The sequence below is a fragment of the Heterocephalus glaber genome, unplaced genomic scaffold, assembly GCF_053883595.1.
Source record: "Heterocephalus glaber isolate CG9 unplaced genomic scaffold, H.glaber_assembly_v1.0 deba00001594, whole genome shotgun sequence".
Taxonomy (NCBI): Eukaryota; Metazoa; Chordata; class Mammalia; order Rodentia; family Bathyergidae; genus Heterocephalus; species Heterocephalus glaber.
Genome location: NW_028258369.1, coordinates 13,961,663 through 13,984,443, shown reverse-complemented (window position 1 = coordinate 13,984,443; position 22,781 = coordinate 13,961,663). Strand labels below are relative to the sequence as shown.

The 22,781-nt window shown below is 43.5% G+C and overlaps 1 long non-coding RNA gene across 1 annotated transcript in view; it reads right to left on the bottom strand.

Moving 5' to 3' along the window:
- LOC147823271 (uncharacterized) overlaps positions 1–19,245 on the bottom strand; it is a 306,661-nt gene extending 287,416 nt beyond the window's left edge. Inside the window, exon 1 of the long non-coding RNA XR_015444122.1 lies at positions 19,150–19,245. This is a non-coding gene — a long non-coding RNA (uncharacterized LOC147823271). The remainder of the gene's footprint in view (positions 1–19,149) is intronic.
- Between the last annotated feature and the right edge of the window lie 3,536 nt (positions 19,246–22,781).

Sequence of the window (22,781 nt, the reverse complement as noted above, 5' to 3'; positions counted from 1 at the left end):
CTAATGTATTTTCCATACTACATCCAAAGTAAGTTCCTTTTTAAAAATAGATCATAATTTCCCCATACAGTACTTAAAGCCCTATAATGCTTTCTCATTTCTCTGCATATCAAGATCCAAACTCCTGATGGTCGATGTTCTAGAACAGCATTCTATCGTGAAAATATATTGAGGGCCACATATGTAAATTCAAATTTTATAGTACCCATGGCTTTAATTTTTAAAAGTATAATTAATTTTTTTTCAGACAAGGTTTCACTATGTAGCCCAGGCTGGCCTTGAACTCACAGCGATCCTCCTGCCTCAGCCTTCCAAGTGTTGGGATTACAGGTGTATGCCACCATGCCTGGCATAAAAGTAGAATTAATTTTAATACTGTATCTTATTTTGGTAAAAAATATCATCTCAATATATAATCAGTAATTCTGAAATTATTAATGAGATATTTTCATTAAGCCTTTCATATCCTTTGAAATCTGGTATGCATTTTACCATCTCAAATTGGACTGGCCACCTTGCACATATTCCATGGCCCTGTGTGGCTAAAGGGACCTACATTGGACAGTTCCATTCTACAAGATCAGGACTGCCTATCTCTTCAGCCTGCTCGGACTTTCTCGTAAGACTCGTGCTATAGAAATATTTAACCTTGTGGGTGGGGGATTTAGCTCACTGGTGCTGCCACCTGCCTTGCAAGCACAAGGTCCTGAGTTCGATCCCTGGTACCACACAAAAGAAATTTAACCTTCAGTTCTTCAAAGCTTCCATTCTCTCTTTCCCAGGCCTTTATACATGTTGACTTTTCATATAAGAAATAATTTGGAAGAAAAATAACCAAAATTTTAAATGGGCAAAGGATGGATTTGAATAGACATTTTACCAAAAGAGATGTATGATTAGCTAAGAAGCAGATGAAAAGACAATATGAAAATGCAAATTAAAACCAAAAGGAGCTAGCACTTCACACCCACTGGAATTGTTATAATTATAAAGATAGACAACATGTACAGGTGAGGATATGAAAAACCTGGGAATCCTCATATATTCCTAGTAAGGTTTTAAAATAGTATACCTGCTTTGGAAACAGTCTTGCAGATTCTCAAATTTTTAAACAGACAGCCACTACATGACCCAACAATTCTGTGCTAGGTATCTACCTAAGAGAAATCAATGAAGATGTATGTCTACATAGGACATATGTCTTTGCAAGACTTGTAGAAGAAAACCAAATGTCCATCAATGAACCAATAAAATGGGACATTTCTGTATAATGCAATACCATTCAGCAATCAAAAGGAATATGTGCACTCTCGTGTTCGTTACAGAATTACTCACAATGGCCAAGATATGAAACTAACCTCTAAGATAGGGCCGGGGGTGTAACTCAGCAGTGCAGTGCCTGCCTGGCAAGCATGAGGCCCTTAGTTTGATAAGAAAGAAAGAAAGAAAGAAAGAAAGAAAGAGAGAGAGAGAGAGAAAGAAAGGAGAGACAGAAAGCTCTAAGTGTCCATCAATGAATAAATGATACAAAGCCAGGTGTGAACATACACACAAGGCAAGGTTATTTTGTTTTGTTTTGTTTTTTGGTACCGGGGATTGAACTCGGGTCCTTGTGCTTGTAAGGCAGGTGGCGAAACCACTGAGCTAAATCCTTGGCCCTGGATAAATGAATATATATATATGGTATATACATACACAATGGAATACTATTCAGCCTTTAAAAAGAAGGAAATTCTTTCGTTTTCAATATGGATGTACCCTGAGGACATTATACTAAAGCCAGGCACAGACAAATACCACGTGATCTCACTTACATGTGGAATCTAAGAGTTGAACTCATAAAAGTAGAGAATCAAAAAAGGTTATCGAAGGCTAGAGGTAGAGCAGGGATTGATGAGTTGTTAGGGTTAGGGTACAAAGTCTCAGATAGACAGGAGGAAGATGTTTTGAGATCTACTGCACAGCAGAGTGCCTACAATGAATGATAATGTATTATACTCTTCAAAATAAAGGAGTAGGCTGGGCATGGTGGCACATACCTGTAATCTTGGCACTCAGGGGGCTGGGGCTGAGGCACAAGAAGGCTGCAAGTTCAAGCCCAGCCTGAGCTACACAGGGAGACCCTGTCTCAAAAACGAAAACAAAAATAAGAGAGAGTAAACTGTAATTGTCTTACCACCAAAAACGATAAGCAAGATGATAGATATGTTAATTACCACGGTGGAATCATTCTACATTGTACACATATATTAAAACATCTCATTTGACTCCATATATGTATTTAATTATGATTTCTGATTTACAAGTAGTACTAATTTGTGTGTTTGTGTGGACAGTACTGGGGTTTGAACTCAGGGCCTTCACACTGAACTACATCCCCAGCTCATTGTTTTAATTTTTTTTCTTTTTTTTTTTTTTTTTTGATACCAGGGATTGAACTCAGGACCTTGCACTTGCAAGGCAGGCACTGTGCCACTGAGCTACATAGCAGCTTCATTATTTTAATTATTTTTTATCTTCAGACAGAATCTCAATAAGTTACTAAGATGCAGGGACTGGGCTCTAACTTTGACTCTCCTGCCTCAGCCTCCCAGAATGCTAGAATTCTAGATGTGCACCACCACACTTGTCTACAATTAGTATTAATTTTTTAAATGAAAAGTGTTTTAAATGAACATGCTCTTTAGTTCAAAATGTTCCCTGGATAGGAAGAAAATGTTCAAGTGGGAAGGGGAACAAGGGAGGAGGGAGGGGAAAAGGAAGGAAGGGACAAGAAAAAAAAGTGAAAATAAAAGGAAAAAATGGAAACAAAACCTTTGTACATAAGGAGGGAAAGGGGGCTTGAGGGGAGGAGAGGAGGGGATAAAAGAGGCAGGATATATCATGTACAGGTGCAAATTCCCTATGATGAGTGTCATCATTTTGTATGCCTAAAATGTACCAATAAATGTTTTGCCTTTTTTTTTTTTTAATGTTCCTTGGGTCCAGAGCTGCAAATCATTGTCTTTCTTGCTGGCTTTCTTTCACACTTTCCCCCACTGTTTCATTTTGTCCGTTGGATCTGCAAATTATCCCCCGTTGCAGTAGGACAAGAAGCCACCTGATCCCCTTCGATCCAACTGCAGAAATGTACACTCAGTAAGGTCTACAAAGAGCTCCCCTTGGCTAAGCACTGAAGCATTTGTTCCCTGAGTACCTTCAATGACGTTTCTCCAACAGCTGACTATAGTAGCTTGATTGAAAATAAAATATGTTATTACTAATATTGGCACAAACTCGAAGAGATGATATTTGTTCACTTCTTTATATCTTCTTGGGTTTTTTTTTCAATTTTCCACTCAAACACAAATGTTGCTATTGTGTTTAGTGGAAACCATTGTTCAAAAAGGAAACTTTAAGGCTTATTTCTATTTTAGACCAACTATATATTGCTAGTACTTTCAAAACACTAAGTAACAGGACCTATTACAAGAAATGTATGTCTATTAATTCCCCTGATGACTCTATGAGGGGAGTCCTGTTATTATCCCTTTCTGAAAGAATGAAGACACAAAGGTAAGCAATCTGCCTAGTGTCACACTGGTAGTAAGTGATGAAGCTGGGATCTGAACTCAACATTTTGGTTTCCGAGTTCATGCTTTTAACTAGCACTCCAGGGTTGGAGAGAAAGTGAGGGCTGGTATTACTGCCTGGCATGACTCTAAGGGTCCATTGACTAAAATAAATCACAAGCATGCTTCCTTGGGAGCATATTATTAGTCTACTAAACTGTGAGGTATTGAAGACAAAAACTATATCTTATCCATCCGTGTTTCTGCTAGCTTTTGCTGTATAACAAACATCCCTAAATTTTAGTGACCTAAAAACTGCAACCATCTATTTCACTCAAATTCTGCCAGTTGGCAATTTGAGCTGGGCCTTTCTCTGGCTGGTCTTCAGCTGTAGTTACCTGAGCTGTATCAATTACCTGCTGCTCAGCGAGGTGGCCCAGCTTCTGGAACTCAATTGGCTGTCAGATGCGGCAACAGGAGGCCACAGGTCTCTCATCAGTCACATGACAGCAGTGGTAGGCTCCCAAGAGCCCCCAGAGAGGATACATCTCCAATGAGCAAGAGTTCTTCAGCTCTCTGCTTGTGTCACATTTACTGCTGACCCACTGGCCAAAGCAAATCACGTGGCTGTGCCCAGAGTCACTGTGGGAAGTGAATTAAAAAAATAATAATCCCAAGACTTGTTATCATTAATGATTCCATCAAACTCTGAAAAGGACCCCCCCCCATTTCCACCAGATCTCTCAGTGCCATCCATCCTTCTGAAGCAGCTCAAGTTAGCCACTCTGTCGCCCTCTAGTGGCTTCTTAAGGCTGTCTGCAACCCTTTGAAAAAAGTGTCTAAGGGCTTCCACACCTGCCCCAAAATTAGCAACTGTGCGACCTGTAGGCCAATGACTTTCAACCGGAAGTGATGTGTTCCTGCAGTGGACACTGGGTAGCATCTGGAGGCATTTGAGGTTGTCACCCTTGGGGGAAGATACTAGCATCTAGTGGGTAGTAAGAGATGCTGCTTAATATCCTCCAATGCACAGGACAGTCAACCCACCCATGATACAATCCAAAATGTCAATAGTGTCCCAATTAAGAGCCCCTGCCTTAGATTCAGAGTAGGCCCTCATTTGTTCCCAGGATGCACCCACAGGCCTATCCAAGGTTCTTACATGAATAGATGACCCCTTAGAAGAGTTACTCTCTAGGCAATGACCCTAAATTCTCAGTGTACAACTTAAACCTCAGGAACTGTGCCTGGACCATTGCATAATTCCCTAGGTTAGACAAACTACGCTCTAAATGGGAGATGAGTTACATGCAAGATGATCTTATTGTCTCTTCCTCTTATCTATGCTCAATCCTGCTGATTCTGAGAGTGGTTTTCTAGGGAAAGAAGAGTGCTTAATAATATTTATTGTAAGCCAGTTAGTAATTCCAGAAAATAAAAATGGCTTCCAATGGAGAACTGCATTGTGGAACCACTGTTCAAAACATCAGAACCCTTTCATAAAATGAACATTAGCTACAAGAAATAATACAGTTTTAACAAAGTGATACTTGTTTCATAGAGGAAGAGAATTTCTTAACGTCTAGAGGAAAAAAACAGTGTCTATAGAGAGAATGAAAGTTATGCTCGCATTGATTGTGATGGCAACTCCCACATACAAAAACTACAGGAAATGAAAGCCTTAACTCTAGTCTTACCATGGCTTTCAGTAGTCCTAATTAAAGGAGAGTGGCTCACACTTCCTTAGCATGAAAGATAAACTAAAATTTGCTCAGGAAATTTACTTCTGAAATTTTCTCAGAAGAATTCAATAGTAAAGGTGCTTTTAAGGTGCTGGATTTCCCTCTTCCTTGCCAGTTTGCTTTCTTAGGGCCCTTTATGCTTGTAGCTAGGAACGCTCTCCTCACTCATCGCTTAGAGTTCCTCATTCAAAAGTGAGAAGAAATGAAACATCCATGGCCCCTGCCGTTCTTTCTTTCTTTCTTCTTCTTCTTCTTTTTTTTTTTTTTTTTTTTTTTGAGATAGTCTCACTAAATAGCTAAATTGCCCAGTCTGGGCTTGACCTTGCGATCTTCCTGCCTCGGCCTCTCAAGGTGCTGGGACTACAGGCACATGCCGCCACTCTGGGCATGCTTTTGCTTTACTCTGAACACCTTCGGCTCGCTGCCCTCCACTTCCATCTCCTCTCTTTTTCCTCTTGTGTTCCTCACTCATTCCATTGGACCCTGAAGTTCCTGAGGAGGCAGATGAAGAATGACAGAATACCCCAGCATGTTCAGGGTCAGAGGCAGAGGTACACCTTCCCTCCACATTCTCCAGGGTTTCCTGTGTGACTCCAAAAGGTTTCCAAACCAAAAGTCCTCTGCTCTGGTCGCTGTCCAGCTCCTTGTGTTAGGAACTCAGCTTCTTCTGCAGACCCAATTCCTAAATAAGACTTGTGCCTTCAGCTATAATGTATGAAGCAGAGATGATGCCCGGCATAAACCTTCCAAGATCTCTCCTACAATGTGCAAGGATCTGGGACGCAGACCTATGATGATACAGGCTCTAAGTTTTCTTATCTGGAAAACAGGGATAAAGCTGTGGGCCTCAAAAGGATGCTGTAAAAGTAGAAATCCATTCGAAACACAAGGATCCACTGAGCGTTTGGCCTGTGTCCCACCAGGCTGGGCCAGGAGGAAGCAGAATGACAACAAAGTCCCTGCATCCGCCCTCACAGAGGCAGCTCCTGTCCTCTCACCACAAGGACAACTGCGCAATCTTTCCAGACACCGTAAAGAATCCATTTGCATCAAGGAATTAGTGAACATTTACTGATCATCTCAGGAAATTTATTGGTGAAAACTTACTGAGGAGATGAATAAGGAATTTAAATTGCTCAGCACACAATCTATGTCTCAGAAGATTTCCTGTAAGTTTGTCTTCCCAAGTTTTTCTCTGTGCCCCAAAATTCCCCCGCTCATCTCTTCCCTCCAGTGCAGTCCCCCACCTCTACACGTATGGGGAAGATGTTAGCCCTGTCCTGGCTCCTTTCCTCGGTACTGTGATAGCGCAATCACAAACTTCTTCAAGTCATGCATCACGTCTTATACTTCAGTAACACAACCAAAAAAAAGTACTTTTATCAAAATTTTCCATTCTCTCCATTATAGTAGGCTGGGGGAGGGGGACCTAGAGGCGCTCCCACCCCCAAATGCCTCATCCTCAGCAAAAGGCACAAGACTGGAGAAAGGAGGTCAGGGTTGAAATCTTTCCCAAAAGAAAGGGAAGAATGGAGGGAGAGGAGGACCCTGGAAGGAGGAGTAGTGTGGTTGTAGTATGTGGGCTGGAAGCAGGGAATTGAATGGCTGAAGGAGACAAAAGGAGACATTTTCAAAGTTTTTCAAGACATGTGTTGTACAACGTACTCAATATGTCAGAGTTTTTATTTATTTTTAATGTGCCTGCATAGCAATTCATAAATGTCTCCCACCTTGGAATGACTCTCACCCCCTTCCAAATGTCCTGTGCATCTGTTAGGGCTCAGACCCATTTCCTTCCCAGCCATGACGCCATCTCAGAGCTTCAGGCCACAGCAGCCTCCACACTCTCGATTTACAGATGTGATTTGTGTTGCTGAACCGCTGTCTTTGGGCTCACCCTCTCCTGCTTTCCATTGATGTATTATTACTGAAGTAATCCTTACCAAAGTTTTCATCCTGTCATACCTTGACTTCAAAAATTTGACTGGTTTCTTTCTGCCAAGAGGATTTTAAAAATTGAAAGAAATCAGTCATTTATCATGAAAAATGTATCCTGCAGATATTGGCTCAGTACCTCCCCTACACAAGCATTTTCCCAGAGCTCAAGTGAACGTCGTGCACTGTCGTATTTCATTCTTTTTGTTATACCATTCCACAGCTTATGGTCCTGGTCTATTTATCTGTGTGCCAGTTCAGTACAGCTCCAAAAATCCAGTCATGGGGACAAAATTTAAGGCTATAGATTCATGTTTTCAAAGCTTAGTATAGGCTAACAAGCAAAGAGTTACTGTCATATGCAGAAGTTTGTAATGTTATTAAAAGGATTCTAGCCAGGTGTGGTGGTGCATGCCTGTGATCCTCAAAATTGGGAGGCTGAAGCAGGAGGATCACTGCGAGTTTGAGGCCAGCCTGGGCTACATAGTGAGACCCTGTCTCAAAAAACTCAAAACAAAACAAAGTAAAGGATTCTAAACCCTCTTTGGAAGGAATCATTCTGAACCTTTCATTACTGAACCATTGTAATTGCCATTTAAATATGCCCAAATTTGTTGACCCAATCTAGTCACATACTCCTACTGTAAGATTTTCCTGAATTTATTCTATTGTTGGGTGAATAGTCAAAGGTCTGAAACCAAAAGCACAACTGATAAAAATACTATTTTCAACCCTCTCAATTTTTTCTTTTAGTATTTTTTTGTTAGTGCATGTTTGCATTACATAATGGTTACATTTTTCATGGGGAGTTGGTACACTGCATGTCACATCTTCTTTCTTTGTCCCCTGTCTCTCCCATCCCTCCCTGCTCCCTCCAACTCTTGCTCCCCTTCCCATTTGCAAAAGCTCTGTTTCCATTACTACTCTGCCACAAAGAAGGAGAAACTGGAGGCATTTGTAGGAAAATGAATGCACCTCGATACAATAATGCTAAGTGAAATAAATCAGACACACAAGTTTAAATATTGCATGGTTTCTCTTACATGAGAAACTCAAAATATAACTAAAGAGCAAAATAAAAGATAGATAACAGGAAGTAGGAAGATCTTTTTCAAAATGAAAGGAACCCCTTTCAATTCTGCACCTCAGAAACCCCAGTGCCACCCCCAGGCCAGTTCATTCAGGGTGTCTGGGAATAGACATGGATATCAGCACCCGGCTTCTAAAGTGTGGCCGGAGTTGGGAGCCACTGTGTGAAAGGCATCGCCTCTTGCTGTCTCAGGAGAAAGGAGCGTGTCTAGGCCATGTGAGAGGGCTTTGTAAGCTGTGTAAGTGCATCAGTCCCTGAGAGGGCTGGCAAGAGGAAGAAGGGATGCCCTCTTCAGAGGGTGGTGGTGAACCTATGGCACGCATGCCACAGTGGGCTGTTTGGTATCATTGAAAGCTCTAAAAATTTTGCCATTCGGGGACCAGGCAAAAGGAGTAAGGAATCTGCATCCATAAGGAGGAAGGTACCACACCCAAGCGTGGTGGCACAGGCCTGTAGTCCCAGCACTCTGGGAGGCTGAGGCAAGAGGATCACAAGTTCCAGCCCAGCCAGGGCAACTTAGTGACTTAACAAGACCTTGTCTCAAAATAAATTTTTAAAAATTTTTAAAAAGGGGGCTGGGGATTTAGCTCAGTGGCACCACACCTGACTGGCAAGAGCAAAGTCCTGAGTTTGATTTCTGGGACAAAAAAAAAATTTTTTTTAAGGGAGTGCTCGGGATGTAACTCAGTGTGAAGGCCCTGGGTTCATTCCCCAGTACAGTGAAAAGGGAGGAGGAGGAAAAAAAGGAGTACACTGCAGCAGCACAAGCTGCCTCCACACTTCTACTGTGAGATAAACACAAAAAGTCTTTCTGATAAAGAGAAAAGAGAGCGGGCCTGATGGCGCACGCCTGTAATCCCACCACTTGGGAGGCTGAGGCAGGAAGATCACCATGAGTTCAAGGCCAGCCTGGGCTACATAGTGAGGCCCTGTCTCAAAAATAAAACCTTTTTTAAAATTTTTTAAAAAGAAGATGGGGAGAGAATTCCATAGCAGCAACAAGGATTGTTAAACTTTCCAACGATACTGTCTGTGTCTAGAGAAAAATCTATATGATCTATAATTCTGCAGGGAAGCCCTCTGTCCTCTGACCTAATTTAAACCATTATTTAATTACTTCCCAATTGATGTTGGAAACAGGAAGGACTTGGCTGAATGGCCATATCTTAAAATTGATTTTTACACCATCCACTCCCAACTCTGACTCTGAGGCCAAGCTTACAGCCGGCATTTTCAAGGAGACTCTGGGCAAAGATCAATGAACAAACATGACCTGAAATGGTGAGATTGAAACCATTTCTCAGATTGCTTTAGCTCAACACTATAGGTGATATTAGGCAAGAGTCCAAAGATGTCTCAGCTCTGCTAATTAAAAACAATTGCAACCTTCAGGTAATGCTATATATATTTTTTGAGGGGGAGGGGGTACCAGGGATCGAACTCAGGACCTTGTGCTTGTGAACTCAGGACCTTGTGCTTGCACCAGAATCACTGAGCTAAATCCCTGGCCCCTGCTATATTTTAATTCTGTAGTGGAAACTTTCTCTTTTCACACATTTAAGTAGTTTTTTTTATTACCCAGCTATTTCTAAAACTTCCATTCAGTTGTTAACAGGGTACAACAGGGACTTCACATTCGTGAGGGCTATGAATCCTTCAAATAACAAGTACTACACAAGTTATAAAATCCTCCACAACATAAAAATAAAATAACTGGGTAATGTTGGTGAACCTACTGGACTTCATGCCTAAGAAAGAATAAAACTTTGTGGCCCTCATTTTCCCTAAGCCTCAGAGCCCTTAGACTTTGTCCCTTGGCCTCAACTCCACCCTGGAGCCCAGCCTGCCTAACGTGGGATCCCTGGTTCTCTCACCATCAAAGATCCTTTCAAAGTGGTGAGATGCCTGGGGCTGCTCTTCCCAGAAGATCACCACTGGGCATTAGAAATAGGGGTGCACTGCCCTGTATGGGGTCACTTTGTCACCTCCACTATCTCACTGTGTCCACTGTCTTACTGTTATGGTTTATGTCTAGGTTTCTCCTGAAAGCTTCATGTGGTCTTAGGGGGACTTTTTGGAGCTGGCTGGATCTAGAGTGTGTGATGCTGGGATCAAGGATATGATGCTAGGACTGATTCAAGGTCTGATTCTAGGACTAAGCGTGTCCCACCCTGGGCATGAGTGCTACTTGCCCTAAGGGTGGGTGGCCTAGACACAATGTAAGGGACAGAAAGAAGGTTAGTGTTGTCACTTGCTGCTTCACTACTTCAATGCTTTGCTGCCTTCTCCTCTGTGATGCCCGTCTGCCATTCAGCCCACCTTGGATCCAGCTGACTATGGACTGAAACCTCTACAAACTATGAGCTACAAAAAACCTTTTCTCCTTTAACTTTGGGTGTTAGGTATTTTGTGTCAGCAATGGGAAAAATAACTAAGACACTACCTACCAACTACAGAGCAAATGACAAATATTAGTATGGACACATATTTATGCATGCAGCTGCATATTATGTATGTATACAGCCAGCCCTCTGTGTCTGTGGACCTTGCACCCACAGATTCAACTAACCTCTGATTGAAAATATTCAAAAATTATGTACCTGTCCTGAAAATATATACTTTTTCCTTGTCATTATTCCTTAAATGATACAGTATAGCAATGATTTTCGCATCATTTACATTGAATTAGGTATTCCAAGGAATCTAGAGGCAATTTAAAGTATACAAGAGGATGTGTATGTGTATGTGTATGTATGTATGTGAATGTATGCTGTATTGGTCAGCTTTCCCATTGCTGAGATACAGTACCTGACAGCCACAGTGCAAAGGAGCAGAGGTTTACTGTATTTGGCTCATGGTTTCAGGGGATTGAGTCCCTAGTTGGCTGGCTCCATGGCAGAAACATCATGGCAGAAGGGTGTGGTGAAGCAAAGCTGCTTAGTTCATGGTGGCCAAGAAGCACAGGAACAGGACCAGAGAGGAAAGGGCCAGAGATCAGATATAGTACCCAAGGTCACGCCTTCATAACCCACCCAGACACACCCAGAAGTGTGCTTTACTAATCTTCTAGGTGTCTCTTAATTCAGCCAACTTGAAAATCATGATTAACCATCACACACGTGTATGGCTGTGATCAACAAAAGTTGAGGCTCATTCCTCCCCACAGCTTTCTCGTCACTGCAACCCATTACTGGTGTGTGCTTATGACAAAGAGTTGAAAGGAACAAACATATGTGCACAAACAAGTCATCTCATTCCAATACCATGCATCAACCAAGCAGCCAGAAGTTGGTGAAACCCCAAGATTCCAAAGACACATTTAAAATTCTTATGGCCCCAAGCACTAGGCAGCCAACTCTTGCAATACAGACTGTTCAGGGTGGCTATACAGGAAACAAGTCCCAGAAGCCCAAAGCAGAACTTTAGATCCCTCTCTGCCTCCACTGGCCTCGTTGTGCAAGTGACAGTTTGTCCACGCTTTCTTTCTCTCTCTCTGATTCTCCTGCCTGGAGTCCAGCACTACCAGATCAAACTGCAAATCTCTATCCTTACTTAAGGACAAAGAAATAAACCAAATATAGTGTGTGGGCTTTGCAAGAGAAAGGCCATTGTTCTCCAAATTATAGACTGATGAATTGGATACTGATCCTAAGTCAGGGGCTGGCAAACTTTTCCTCTAAAGTGCCAGGAAGTCACAATTTGAGGCTTTTCAGGAAAAAGACAGCAGCACTGTTTCATGACTTCATACAGTGCCTTGCACATTGGAATCACGGGGATTCTCGAAAAAAGACCGACTTTGGGGCTCCACCCTCTGAGCGTCCGGTTTCGTTGGTCTGGGATGTAAGCTGGGCAGCAGGAGTTTCCCAGTTTCTCCCAGGTGATTCCAGTGTAGGGCCCGGGCTGAGGACCACTGCACTGGTGCAAATTCCCAGGGCTCAGTGCAACACTTGTAGTTTGAGAAGGGACCCCACTGTATTGCCCATGTTGCCCAGGCTAGCCTTGAACTCATGGGCTCAAGGAATCCTCCTGCCTCAGCTTTCCAAGTAGCTGCAACTATAGGCATGTGTTACCACACTCAGCTTCAATGCATCTCTTTTTAAGGGCCAGAATCTTTTTTTCTTCTTCTTCCTTTCAAATCTATTCTACAATACCGCATCTGTCTCTCCACTCATTTTAGAAAATTACATAATTTTTGTTTTCTTTCTTTTTTCAGTACCAGAGATTGAACCTAGGGCTTTCACACTGAGCTATATCCCTAGCCCTTTTATATTTATTTTTTATGTGTTTATTTGATTTGAGACAGGCTCTCGCTAAGTCTCTGAATTGCCCAGGCTGGGCTGGAACTTGCCATCCTCCTGCCTCAGCCTCCCAGGGTGCTGAGATTACAGGTGTGCCCCACCATGCCCGACTAAAAAGTCACAGCCTATTGGCACACAACACCCTCGCTCATGAACACACCGTCTATGGCTGCTTCTGTGCCTCAGCAGCAGTGTGCCGCAGTCGGGAGAGGCAGTGAGCGTGTGGACCACAAAGCCCCAGACGCTCCATCTCTGGCACTTTAGAGAGCAAGTGTGCCAGCCTCTGACTCAGAGCCAACAGCAAATCCGTCAGTCTGCAGTCTGGGCCACGCACAGCCTTTCTCCTGTGAACTCCTGACCCTTGTTTGCTCATACATTCGTTGCCATTTCACTAGCTGGACCTTCCCACCCACCGTCCTCCTGAACCTTCCTCCTACTCTCTGAGGTCACTTAAAAAAGCTCCACAATGTTTTTGCAATATCACTTATCACAATACTCAAGGGGAAAGGTAATGCTTTTTTTTTTTTTTTTGGTTTTGACACAAGGTCTCACTATGTAGCCCAGGCTGCCCTTGAACTCACTGAGATCTTTCTGCCTCAGCCTCCCAAGTGCTTCAACTACAGGCATGTGCCACCACACCAGCTTGGTAATACATTTTATTCCAATATATGACTGTATGTAATAATAATAGAAAACCGGGACTGGGGATTTAGCTCAGTGGTTCCGCCACCTGCCTCGCAAGTGCAAGGACCTGAGTTTGATCCCTGGTACCAAAAAAAAAACCATAATAATAATAATAATAGAAAACCTTTTAAGGTTTCCTACAGTAGCAGCATTTAATAATTGTCACGTACAGGAGATTATTGAATGGAATGAATGTGTTTTATAAGGGTCTGCGTATCTCCCACTTGAGCATCTCACATACTGCATGGACCCAAGCTTCCTACTCTGCTCTGCAAAGCCGCAAGCTATTAACACCTGAGGTTACCCTATATAGCATGTGATATTTTGTATATGGCGCCTATTTAATACATACTATATGAAGTGTACCGGGCAATGTATGTCCGCAAGGCAGATAGCAGCGTTTCAGTTGCTTTGGAGTGTCTGGGTTTCACTCTGCCAATGTATCTAAAGCTTACGATTAATGATCCATGGAAAATGAGCCCTAAAATAAACCTGTGTTTCACTTTAGGCATGCAAGATTTGTGGTAAGACATCTTTTTTTTTTTTAATAATTTTTATTGTTTTTTTCTTTTGTTTGCATTAATTTTATTTATTCATTTATTTTGGTACCAGGGATCGAACTTGGGACCTTGCACTTGTGAGGCAGGTGGCGGAACCACTGAGCTAAATCCCCGGCCCTTTGTGGTAAGACATCTTGAAGAATATCTGGCCCCACCTTCCTTTCCCTACATTGTTCCTTTATTAAATCCACAATCTGAATTCCCCAGCGCATCAGCCTGACGTGCTGCAAGAGGTGCCCAAGGCCTGAGAATTTGTAATTTCGTCAGTCATAGGCCTCCGTCCCTGGAGAAATATACTTAGTGATATTTTTTCCCTGTCACACTCACAGTCAAACTCGGACTTTTTTTCAGTGGGATGTTGATAACCACAGCAAATTTCCACGGCCGGAGAGAGCAAGGCAGAGCACAGCAGAGCACGGAGCCTCTGAGCCCACAGACTCGCCCCTCTCTAAGGGTGAACAGCACCGAGGACAGCGCCGAGCCAGGCTGCAGGAAGCCCCTGGCCATAAAGTGTGCAATCAGTAATAATATTTTTTTTAAGTGTGCAATCAAGCCTCCCGCATGAAAATCACTCTCATTTCAGTCAATAGCCCTGGGAAGAAAATAGAATCGTTAACTGGAATAGTAAAATCCGAGAAAGCATTTAATGCATTTACCGTATGAAACGCGTGCACCATTAGAAAGCCCCTTGATTCACGGGGAGGAAATTGCTGAGAATTTACGAAGGCTAAATGACCTTCAGAGCTACTCCTAAATCTTTTCCTAGCTTGATTTGAATCACAAACAATGAACAACTGCAGAGTGTACCGCAACCTGACTCATACAACATTTATTAATATGCCTTCTGACAGGAAGACCCTGGAACCAGAGACCTTCAATCTCAAATATTCAAAATGCTAGTCTTGGAGTGGCCAGAAATCTCCCACCTCCTCCATGGCTCAGCAGTCATCTCATTACCCAGTGGGGCCTGCCTTGCTCCCTGTCCTCCAAGTTGTGAGATGACATCATTATTGATTTCTGAAAATTTATTTCAAATGATGGCAAAAGGCTACCGATGGACCTTCAGCATTGAATGTGTATTTTTGTGACCAAATTCTTTTTGAAAGCCATCTCTCTATACTGGGCTTCTGATTATTTTTCTCTCCCAGCCAGAATATTTAACAAACTGGAAGACCCCATTTCCATGTGTAGTATAACTAAGTGTAGTACATCAAATCACAGAAAAATAAATTGTTCTGATTCCATCCTTGAGCAGGGTTATGGTTTATATCTAGATATCTCCTCAAACCCTCATGTGCTCATAGGTGGGGCTTTGGGAAGTGATTGGATCATGGGGGTGTGATATTTAGCAGGGGATTAGTCCACTAATGACCTCATGGCTAAATGTGACTTGGGAGGCGAAACCTGGTTGGAGGAGGTAGACACTGGAGACATGGCCTGCAAGGGTCCATCTCCCTCCTCCTCCCTTGATCTCTACTCATCACAGTGCCACTCCTCTGCCACACACCCCTGCCACTCCACCCTGCCTTGGAGCCACCCAGCTATGGGCTGAAACCTCTACAAACTGTGAACCAAAATAAACCTTTCCTTCTTAGAGTTGTGGGTGTCAGGTATTGTGTCTCAGGGACAAGAAAGTAACTAAGATAAGCAGTGAAAGTCATACTATACTCTTTCCTCTACTACAATGTGCCCTGATCCAACTAACGGTGGTGGAAGAAGGGTCTGACCCCAGCTCATCGGGCACAGCTCAGGTACAAATGGTAGAGGAGGCCTCCATCTCAGGTACCAATGACTCCAGCCTGCCTGGTTCCAAAGCCCACATTACCTGTACTTCATAGCAGTGCTTCAGATTCTGTTTGAAACTACCAAGCCTCCTTGCTAATTAAAATAAGACTGGAATCAATCTTTTATTAAGACACTTGATCACCTGACACTGTTGGTCAAATCCAAAGTTAAATGGACTCACCATATTGATACAGGGATGATATAAGGACCTCCAAATGATATAAGGGAAATATTATAACTCCCAACCTGCTAGATGTCTGATACCTCAGCCAAATTGGTGTTACCTAAAATGGAAGGATGAATTCTAGGAACATCGGAGGTTAAGAGTAGGAAATATTTACTGAGGGAAAGATAGCTCCTGCCTGAGAGGGACAGGAGGGAACCCAAAAAGTGGGCTGCCCAAGAGCCCACTTCTCAAAGAAGTTTTTTTTTTGGTACCGGGGATCGAACTCAGGTCCTTGCGCTTGCGCAGCAGGCTCAAAGAAGTTTTATAGAGCAAAATCACGAGGTGGGTACAAAATCACGAGGTAGACATAAGGTGGGACAAAACTATGGTCAACCAATAAGATCACAAGTATAGCAGCTCAGGTAATATTGACCTAATGGGGAAGCAGGTCACATAGCAAGTGTACATGGAAGGAGCAAGGACCTTCCCTGGAAGGGATGGGTTAAGGTCTTGGTCCCCCACCCAGGTGACTGATGCCTGTTTAAAATATCAATCATTATTGTTCATCCCGTGGGGAGTGCCTTGGGCCAAGCCTGAAGATGGCCCTTTGCCTAATCCCTACTCCCTTTCTCCTCCATAGACTAGATAGGCAAACAGACACAGTCTGTTTGACTAAGATTGTAGACCTGGATGGCACAGCCCCAGGAGACAGTTACATTATGTATCCTTCTTTCTTGTTCCCTTTCTGCACATGCCCCGATCACAAGACAACCACATTGCCTTCAGCCTGGACCATGTGGGCCACATAGCACGAGTTACCCTGCCTTCTCTCTTGTATACTATAAATAAAGAGCATGCTGGACTCCAGGCGACCATTAGCTCTCGACAGGCTATGGTCCCACCTGGTCCCAGCTTTCAAGCATTATCTTGGTATGTATCTTTCTTGTTATTCTTCAGTTTTCTTCATCTCCCACTGCTCTCCCTGGCTTCGGACCCTACGCTGCACGGGTCACGGCAGGGGAGGTATGTAGGTGTACTCATTCCATCTTTAACTTGAGGCCTGGCCTTCAATGAATGCAACTCTCCCTCCAGCCACAGTTGTAATGTGTACTTATTTTCTGCACTGACTTCTTTGATGGCCTAGCCCTGTCTGCCTGCCTATGTTTCTAACTAACTTAGCTATCCATAATAATATGACCCAGCAATTGCACTCCAAGAGAAATAGAAATAAGTGTGTACATAAACACTCATACATGATTGTTCATAGCAGTATTAATACCATGGGTGATGGGGTCCCAGAAGATAGGTTCCAGGTTCTTGAGGACGACAAAAGGAATTGGAAATTATACACACAGTGGTAAGGAAAAAACAGCTAAACTTATTGAAGTTAATAGGGGAAGGCATTCTCAGAGCAAGCAGGTTTCTGCCATCAGAAACAGAAAAAATGGCACAAGCCGGGAGAAAAATGGCACAGGGTGGTATGAACAGGAAATAAGTTGGGTGTAAGGATTTGAAAAATGTGCACCCAGCCTAGGGCATCTCCCATTAGGTCTTTCAGGGCATGACTGACAATATGATTGACAGGGGGCTGAGTCATCTGAGTTGTATCTACTGTGCATGTCCTTCCCCATAATTCATTCAATTATAATTGGATGCATGACATGCAGTCCATATGTATGAACCTAGTGAGGAAGTGTTCCAAGTGAGGGAAGATCATTGCAGGTTCTGCTGCACCCTGGCCTGGAACTGCAGAAATTTCCTGGGGTCTTTGTCATTCTTATTTCTGCCTCTCTTAGGACAAAGGCAGGGGTTGACTCTGGAGTGTTGCCCAAGCCCAGGTGAGTGGTCTCATAGCCCCAGTTGTATTATCTATACTAATATTATTCACAATAACCAAATAATGGAAGCAATCCAAATGTCCATAAGCTATTGATAAACAAAATATGGTCTTTCCATACAAATAGGATACTATTCAGCCACGAATGGAATTCTCATATACAGTATCCAACATGGATGAACCTTGCATGTAGCGCACTGAATGAAAGATGGCTGACAGACACATGGATGACCTCATTTATATAAATTGTCCAGAAAAGGCAAATCTATAGAGATAAAAAGTGGATTGATGGCTGTTAGGAGATGGGGGAAGGAGGAAAGATGGGGAATGTAGAGCGATTGCTAATAGACAGGATTTCTGTTTGGGAGTGATGAAAATCTTTTGGATTACCTGGTGGTGCCAGTTGCACAACTTTGTGAATACAGTGAAAAACACTGAATTAAAGCTTCAAAACAGTGAATGGTATGGTATGTGAATTATATTTCAGATTTTTAAACAAAGGGGAAGGAGCGCAGGAGGAAGTCCTCTAAGGGAGACTGAAGGAAGAGAGCAGCTTGGACTGGGCTGGGGGAGGAGAGCTCTCCAAGGCTAGGATTCAGCCTTCGCTGGAAGGGTGTGGCTGCAGCCCCTGCATGGTAGAGAAGCCGTCCTGGACCAGAGTTGGGCTGCACACGGAGAGTCCTGTCCACAGCTGTGGGCCACGGGCAAGCTGGCAAGTCCCCCAAGGGCTGGTGGGGAAGTGCGTGTCCACTGTGCTCCTGATGTGCTGGGAGGCTGGCTAGGGCACTGGCTGGACTCTCCCGAGAGTCACAAGGGCGCCACCTTCAGGGAGAGCAGCTGAACTCAGGAGGAACCCAGGCACCACAACCATAGAAGACATATCACCCAGCCACGGAGCCCACCACAGCTGGGACAGCTGCAAAACTGGCCAGGAAGCTGCGGGCGGAGGGGGGTTTGAAACTCACTGGGAGCCAGGCATGGTGGGGTGTGGGCTGTAACCCCAGCACTTGGGAGGCGGAGGCAGGGGAATCACTATGAATTTGAGGTCAGCCTGGGCTTTGTTTTGAGTCCAAGGCCAGCCTGGACTACATAGGGAGATCTTGTCTCAAAAAACAAATCTCACACACACACGCACGCACGCACGCACGAAAGAAAGAAAAGAAAGAAAGAAAGAAACAAAGAAAGAAACAAAGAAAGAAACAAAGAAAGACAGACACAGGGTGCACCCCACCAGGCACCCCTCATGCCCAGCCCAGTGCCACTGGAGCAAGAGAAGGACACTGGCAAGAGACACCCCTTGCTCCTCCAGGGTTTCCCCAGAACTCTCCATCTACGAAGCTTTGCATTGTGCCAATGGGTGGGGCATTCAGCACACAATCAAGGCAACCAAGAGTGGATTTAGAGCTCAGAGACCAGAGATCAATACTGGACAAAGATGTTAACAATTGTACTTTAAATAAAAGGAGTTCGCGTACAGATCATCTTGGAAAACACCACTTACCACACTAGTCTCCTGACACACGTTATTAGCAGTGCTAAGAGGTCCTATGGGAACAGAGCTGTTGGACTCATTTGCTGGCAGAGCTGGGTTTCTCCAAGGGTTTCCGGCCCCGCGTTGGCTGAGAAGCTGCTTCCGGGGTGGTGGGTGGGGCTGGCACGCCGTGCCCCAAACAGGAGAGGAAGCAGGGCGGCTGCAGAGCAGCTCGCGCGCCTTTGCTGACTCAAAAGGAGCCCGTCTGCTGTTTCGGGGATTCCTCGGAACAGAATGTGCACGGATGGAGCCATCTGGCCGGGCTCCCACGTGGCATGCCATCGTTTTATTTACTACACACAAACCATAAGCTCTGCAGACACAGTAGAAATAGTTTATTTAGGTAGCTAAAAATGTCGCCCAAATGGCATGTGGCCATTGCCACATTTCCCAACTCCTCCTGCACGCCTGGGCCCTGTGCTGAATCACCCTTGGTGGCAGAATGCAGAGAAGATGGGACCTGAGCACCGGAGCGGCCGACATCAGGTCAGGGGCCTTGAAATACCGTAGTCCTGTCTGGCCACTTTGTTTTCCCTTTGGGGGATTCCTAAGATAATTAGAAGCCCCCAAAAATAACAGACGAGAATCAAAACAATGATTTATTATCTGCCCACTGGAAGGATTAAAGGCAGCCAAGAAAAAGGGGAGTACAGCCATTCAATCTTGGATTCAAAACCCAGTTCATTTCTGGGTGGGCAGCCTCCAGATCCAGCTGCTCACGCACATACACCTAAGAACCTTGGTTCTTATTTTTCCCCCAGGGTGTGGTTTTTTTATAAAATGGAGTACTACTCAGCCATAAAGAATGACAAACTGGAGACATTTGTAGCTAAGTGGATGCATAGTGAGGCGATACTCTTAAGTGAAATAAATAGGACACACATGTGGAAATACCGAATGGTTTCTCTAGTGTGAGAAACTGAAAGTGTAAATAAGGATTAAAATTATTAAAACGAATAATTGATAATTTGAAATAGGAAGAAAAGGCCCAAAGGGGTAGGGGAAGTGGGAGGAGAAGGGGAAAGGAAAAATTATGAGAAAAGGAAAAACTGGAAACAAAGTCTTTGTAAATGGGGAAGGGTGGAGGGGTGAAGGGCGCACAGGTAATGGGGAAAAAATAAGAACCAAAATCCATCATGTACGGGTACAAGCACCCAATGATGAATGTAACTGTACTGTATACCTAAAATGTACCAATAAAAGAATTTAAGGGGGAAAAAAAGGTCTCTCACTTGCTGGATATGTGGCCACAGTAAAATGATTTCACATCTGAATCTCAGGCTGCTGTACACAGGAAATGTCAGTGATGACATAGGCCATGCAGAGTGGCTGTGGTGAGTATGGTATCACCAGGGACAATGTCCCACAGTGGTGAGCTCTTTACTGAACACATCCCCCAGCCTGCACGAATGTCTTTGTTATTGGAGATGATTTTCAATGACAAGAAGGTAGATCAAGGTAGATCAAGGCTTGTAACATAATTATCCTTTTTTTTTTTTGGTGTATATATTTTGAAGGATGCACATGTACCTCTAGAAATCTTGGCTTTTTGATTAACAAATAATAGAAACAAGTCTTTCTATGTTTTTTTTTAGAGGCCTTTTTTTTTCTTTTGTTTTTTGTACCAGGAATCAAACTCGGGTCCTTGCACTTGCACAGCAGGCGGCAAAACTGCTGAGCTAAATCCCTGGCCCCTTCTATTTTTTTTTTTTAAGTACATTTCCAAAGCCAGATGTGGTGGCGCACACCTGTAATCCCAGTACTTGGGAGGTTGAGGCAGGAGGATTGTGCAAGTTTGAGGCCAGCCTGGGCTACATAATGAGTTCAAACCCAGCCTGGACTACATAGAGAGACCCTGTCTTTAAAGATAAACAAACAAACAGAGTACATTTCCATATACTACCCATTCCTATGATTTGCAATAATGTTATAGTCAATCTTTTCAGCTTAATCTCTTAGAAGTTTGATCTTTGAAACCTTAATAATTTTTTAGCATTTGGTATAATGATAATTTATTATTTTTAAAGAGGATTCAAATATATATGATATTTATTTTAACAAAACATTTACATTTTCTTATATTACAAAAAGAAGCTGGGTGTGGTAGTACACGTCTATAATCCCAGCTCTCAGGAGGCTGAGGCAGGAGGATCACTACAAGTTTGAGACCAGCCTGGGCTGCATGAGTTCAAGGCCAGCCTGAACTACATTGTGAGACCCTAGCTCATAAAAACAAGAAAGAGAGAGGAGAGAGAGAGAGAGAGAGAGAGAGAGAGAGAGAGAGAGAGAGGTGTTTAAACAAACATTTCATAATCTTCTTTGAACACCAAATGTAATTGGTATCAAGCACTTGCTTCATTCAGTGACTTGTCTGTTAAAAACTGGACAACCTTGCCTAGTATATACAAGGTCCTGGGTTCAATTCCCCAGCACCTCAAAAAAAAAAAAGACAACCTTGGAATAAGATTTCATGGTGAGGTGAAAAGTATGTCCACAAAGCCTTTGCTAGACCTGCCTCCTGAGGGTGGCACCTGGGGACTCCCTTCTAGCAAAAAAATGTGCTGAAAGCTGGGTGTGGCTCAGCAGCAGAGAGCTTGCCCAGCATGCACAAGGCCCTGGGTTCTACCCTCGGCAGTGCAAAAGAAGTAAGGAAAATGTGGTAGGTGTGACTGTGTTCCACCTTCGAGATGAGGTTCTAAGAAAAGTCTGTGGCTTCCATCTTGTTTGTGCTACCTCTAGCCCTCTCTTGAGTCACTCACTGTGGGGCAAGCCAGCTGCCCATGGGGAGGTGGCCTGTGCCCAGCACCAGCGAACGGAAGTCCTCCCTGCAATGGCCACATGAGTGCACCATCGTGGAAGCAGACTGACACCCAGTCAAGCCTTCAGATGAGTGCAGCCCCAGCTGACAGTTGGCTGCAACCTCATGCTAGACTCTCAGCCAGAACCACTCTGATTCCTGGCCCTCAAATTTGAGAATAACACATTTTTGTTGCTAAGGTTTGTTTGTTTGTTTGTTTGTTTTGTACCCAGAATCCAACTCAGGGCCTCGCGCTTGCCAGGCAGGCACTGCACTGCTAAGCTATATCCCCAGCCCCTCATTTTTGTTACCTCAAAGCCATGAGCTTTTGAGGTAATTTGTTACACAGCAATAGATAGCTAATGTACATTTTCAAAATGTGATTCTGAATAAAATATTCTGAAGCGGTATTCCACTCCATTTCTCCATCCATAGAACCACATAAAAGCCTTCAATAAAATTCTCTGGTCAGGGTATCTCTTGAAATCAGAATTAAGATCTCCCAATTCCACCAAATCACAACTATATTCTTTGTATTTATTCCCTCATTCATCCAGTCAACAAACTTTATCAAGCCCTTCATGCCAGGCAATGTTCTAGAAACTTGCTTGTTGCCCGGGTACAGCAACAAGCAGGAGAGACCAAAATCTCAGTCCTTGTGGGACCTACATAATGAGTGAAGGAGAAATAAACAATATGTAATATGTTACACAGTAAGAAGAGCTCAGGAGGTCAAACAAAATGGTCACTCGGATCAATCAAACTCCATTTTCTGGCTCTCAAAATAGACCAGGAAAAGCAGGGC